Source organism: Tiliqua scincoides, chromosome 1 (genome assembly GCF_035046505.1).
Source record: "Tiliqua scincoides isolate rTilSci1 chromosome 1, rTilSci1.hap2, whole genome shotgun sequence".
Lineage (NCBI taxonomy): Eukaryota > Metazoa > Chordata > Lepidosauria > Squamata > Scincidae > Tiliqua > Tiliqua scincoides.
Window position 1 is genome coordinate 236,211,640 of NC_089821.1, and position 4,770 is coordinate 236,216,409.

Genomic DNA, 4,770 nt, shown 5'->3' on the forward strand with positions numbered 1-4,770 from the left:
GAAATGGAAAGGCAATGATTTGTAAACCTGATAAAGGAAAATGCTTCCTTTTACACAGTGCACACTTAACCTGAAGACCTCTAGATTGTTACTGAGGCCAAGATCTTTGTAGCATTTAAATGGGGTTTGACATTTATATAGCATAGAACACCACCAAGTTACATTGGATAGTGAGGGGGGGAAAGAATGGATACTAAGTTTTTCCTGCAGGGCATTTAAAGGTTATAAAGCATACTTCCATGGACAAATAGTTCCTCAATTGTTCAGAACAGAGATTCTTTGTAGCATTTACGACATGAGTTGACAAGGTATAAAATTCTAAATCAGAATTCTGCAGAAGTCATTGCATCACATACTTCTCTACACACACACACACACACACACACACACACACACACACACACACACACACAAATTTGAATTATGACACTGTTAATTAAATGTGAATTATACACTGCAGGTCATTCAAAACCAACAAAGCATAACTGCAATATAATAAATACATAAATAATTAATTAAAATCTGTATGAACACGGAGGCTGCTATGGCTTTCTTCATTAGTCCTCTAGTCCTTTTTCATATATAAAGGCCCAATGAACAGCCAGCATGTGAGGAGGTCAATGGGAGACTAAACAACTAACTATGCCTCCTGATCTGATGCTCTCTATGGCCACAGCTATGGGTTCTCCCACATTCTAGAACACTGGTTTCTCAAGGTTCCAGAATATGAGAAGGACAATTCTTCAGAGATAGCACTTGCCCCTGTAAACAAGTGCTGGATTCAAGGGGCACTGGCAGAATGCCTATGACATGTGTTGGTGAGAGGAACGCCTGACTGGTAAACTCCACCCCCCTCATATCTTGGCCCTCCATTTTATTGTTGGCAACCTTCAGTCTCGAAAGACTATGGTATCGCACTCTGAATGGTGGTTCTGGAACAGCATCTAGTGTGGCTGAAAAGGCCAATTCGGGAGTGACAGTCCCTTCCACACCGGGAGCAAGTGCAGTCTGTCCCTGGTCTGTCTCCCTGGCTACGGGCCTTCCTTCTTTGCCTCTTAGCCTCAGACTGTTGGCCAAGTGTCTCTTCAAACTGGGAAAGACCATGCTGCACAGCTACCTCCAAGCGGGCCGCTCAGAGGCCAGGGTTTCCCACTTGTTGAGGTCCTAGCATATGAAGAGAGCCTTTGCTCTGGAGGTGTCTCTTTTGAACAGGTGGGTAGAAGGGGGCACCGCCTGCCTCATGCAACCACTTCAGCTATCCTTATGGATAGAACAGCCCTCGTTCTTCTTGACAATAAAGAAGGACGCCTGTTTGATTGTCATAAAGAGTGAGTAAGATTCCAGTCCTATGGCTGCACTGCGCTGCTGGAACTCATGTTCCAGCAGCTCTGTGTGCTTTCTGGCAGCACAAAAGCCAAGCTGCTGTTGCAAACAGTGAAAGGTGTAGTGCACACAGCAGTGGCTCCGAGAGGCTCCTCAGGCACTGGAAAGTTGGCAGCAGAGGTAGGGAGCAGGCAGTTCAAGTGTGTTCCAATGCAGAACAGGGGAGGGCTGGGGGTGTGGAATGGGGGGGGGAGGAGGAGAATCTCAGTAGTACTCATGCACACCAGATTCTATCCCCCATTTTTCAGCGCACCCCATCTCTTGCTTATCTGAAATATGCTAGCAAAATGACTGGTTTATGTCCAAGGAGATCCATAGGCAATTGAGCAGCCTCCTGGAAAGTAAAAAATAACAGACCTCCTGCAGGCTATTCGATTGGCTCCTCATCATCACATCAGCACAGCCTCCATTAGTGCAGCTGCATAATTTGGGCATAAAGAGTTATTCCTTTTGGAACAGAGGGCACTGTACAAAAGGTGTTGCACCCATTTTGTTCAGGAGCAGACTTCACAGCAAACTTCTAAGGTACGCATAATCTCAGTGTGGGAGATTCTACCCTTGATTTTGCCACTTCACCTCAGCTAAGTCATGAGTACATACATTATTGCATATTCACCGCCTACAATGTGTTTTCTACTCCTATTATGTACAACAGAAAATTTTTTGATGCCTCACACCGAGAAAAGAAGACAAAAAGGGAACGCAATGTAATAAGAAACTAATAAATATTTCACAAGCATTAAGCTGCTTTGTTCCCTCTGTTCTCTCCTTGCTGGTATCAAGGGACTTTTTTCTCTTGCATAACTTGAACTCATTTGGTTCATTCAGAATTAGCTCCTTCCAAAACTGGCACAAACACTAAATACATTGCTATTTAAAGCTTATCACTTCAAAAGATTAATATTTGCACTTAACTACTCAGTGAGAATCTTCATAGCGCCCAATTAAGCTGCACGTGACTTCATGCTCTAGGAATTCACCCCAGTGCAAAAAGGAGGTGAAGAAGGTAGTAGCCAAGGGAGAGAGGTGGAGGTCAAGGGATTTCTGCAAACATCACAAGAAAATTTTTGTATGTGTTAATTGCTAACTATGGGTTTTATGCTCTTTTGGGAAATACACACGGCAAGAAGTTGAGCTATTTTAAGACTGAATAGGATTACAGCCCAATCCTAACTAACACCCATGTGTAGATGCAGGAGTGCCAGTGCGGCTACCACTGTTTCCCATAGGGAGTTTTGCCCACTGGAGGCCTCCTCAGAGTAAGGGAACACTTGCTCTCTTAGCCCGGAGTAAGCCTCAGCAGCTGCTTTGGGTCAACTCACGCCAGCACCAGCTCAGTAACTGCTGCAAGTCTGATCCATGCAGGTGGACCAGGCTTGAGAAAGGGGGTAAGGATTTGGCTGGCACCACTGCCACTGAACACAACTCCTTCTAGGCCCAATCTGCTGATCCCCCACCCATATCACCTCCCCATTCTGCCTTTTCCAGCCCTGCTGCCACCTTGTCCTATCATCCCCCACCCCAGTTCCACCTCCCCAAACCCCTTCCCAACTCCCCTGCTGGCTCACCCACTCCAGTGAGTGATAAGTGGTACGGTGATGTGCATGGGAAGGCTCTGGCCTTCCCGCCTGCACTCTGGAAGCGTACTATTCAGACACTGTTGAAGCACACTTTACAGATGCTTTTCGGCAGCAGCCCTGGCAGAATGGGCATTCTCCCAGTGCAAAGAGCCCATTGGACTGGGCAGCCCACACTTGAAGATGCGTAAGGAACAGGAAGCATCATTCTCTGAGCTTCCTGCTTGCATGTTTCGTGATCATGTCTGGAGTTGAACTTCCACATCTTGCCATTGCTGAGGGGATTGTTCTCACAACTGAAGTATTTCTCACAATGTACTGCATGTGAGTACATGCACTCTCTTGCCTCAGAGAGAGAGGTAGGAAAAATTCCATTGCAGCCATTATGGAGAAGGGCAAGAACTGTGAACACAGGTGTCTTCCTTGCTTGTTCTGCCTTTTCTCAGAATGTTGCATTGGCTGAAATGGCTGTCAATGGAAAGACATGGTCACAGTGCGCAGTTCACCTGGTATCCTTTTCTCTGCTTTTCTCCCATCCATTGTTCAGATTTTAGATTACTTGCACCCTAGCTTGACAGTGATCATAAGGCTCTCTACAGTGTGGTATACCTTGATGGCAATGCAGTAATGGACCTGCCCGTCACTGCGCCCTGCAGCAAAAGTCCGCTATGCTGTTCCCCCACACCAAGCTGCCCCCCCCTTACTTACCCAGTGCAATGGAGCCTCATGCGATGCTAGGAACGACTGGGAAAAACCTTCTGAAGCTTCCCCACATTCTTAAACAGTACTTCTGGGAAACCAGAAGTACTACTTAAGATTGCATTGGAAGCCTCAGAAGGTTTCCCAAGCGGTCTGGAGCACTGCGCGGATATAGCACTCAGGGCATTTGCCCCCCTGCTCCCCTCCAAGCCCACCACTGCAGCAATGACACAGTCATCAGTTGAAAGCATCATGTGGGGCTATATGCCATTGTAGAGGAGTCAATTCAAAATATGTGGAAAAAATTAGCTACAGAAACAGTTAACAACACAGTGAGTTTTGCTTTTTACCTCCAGGGTTACATAGAGACCCTTATAGTAAAAATGCCCCTGTGGATATTTATTCATGTGAACAGCTCCAATTATTTCACCTTTTTGAAATTTTACTTTTGATTATGAATCCCATTAGCCAAATATCTGAAAAATATAAAGCTTTGGAGCATGAATAAAGAAAATAGATTTTTTAAAATTATATAGCCCAAAGAGCACTGCACACATTTGTGTGTTCAGGATAAGCTACGCTTGGCAAGCAATGCATAAGAGGTGTCAATAACTGGCATTCATACAAAATGGTAACATGTGAGCTAGGTGGCCTGTGCGGCTACCCTGCACGTGCCTGATCTTGTCTGATCTTGGAAGCTAAGCAGGGTCAGGCCTGGTTAGTACTTGGATGGGAGACCGCCTGGGAATACCGGGTGCTGTAGGCTTATACCATAGTCTTTCGAGACTGAAGTTTGCCAACCAGTAGAGCTAGATGGCAGTACTATTCAGTAGTTCAAAGCTGATTGGACAACCATTTCCTGAGAGTGCTTCTAATTGGCTCACCATCATCTGGAGGTGAGTATCAAATGGAGTGCCACACGGTTCTGTCTTTGGCCCTGTGCTATTCAACATTGTAATAAATGACCTGGATGATGGGGCAGAGGAGATGATTCTCAAATTTGCAGATGACACAAAGTTGAGGGAGATAGCTAACAACCTAGAAGGCTGAATTAGGACTCTAAGAGCATAATCCTATCCTCGCTCCTCAATTGTCTCCTCAGACCAGGTGC

General features: G+C 45.7%; 1 pseudogene; it reads left to right on the plus strand.

The window, feature by feature from the left end:
* The first annotated feature begins 4,309 nt into the window (after positions 1 to 4,309).
* On the plus strand, positions 4,310 to 4,425 carry LOC136637381 (5S ribosomal RNA; annotated as a pseudogene).
* The last annotated feature ends 345 nt before the right edge of the window (positions 4,426 to 4,770 follow it).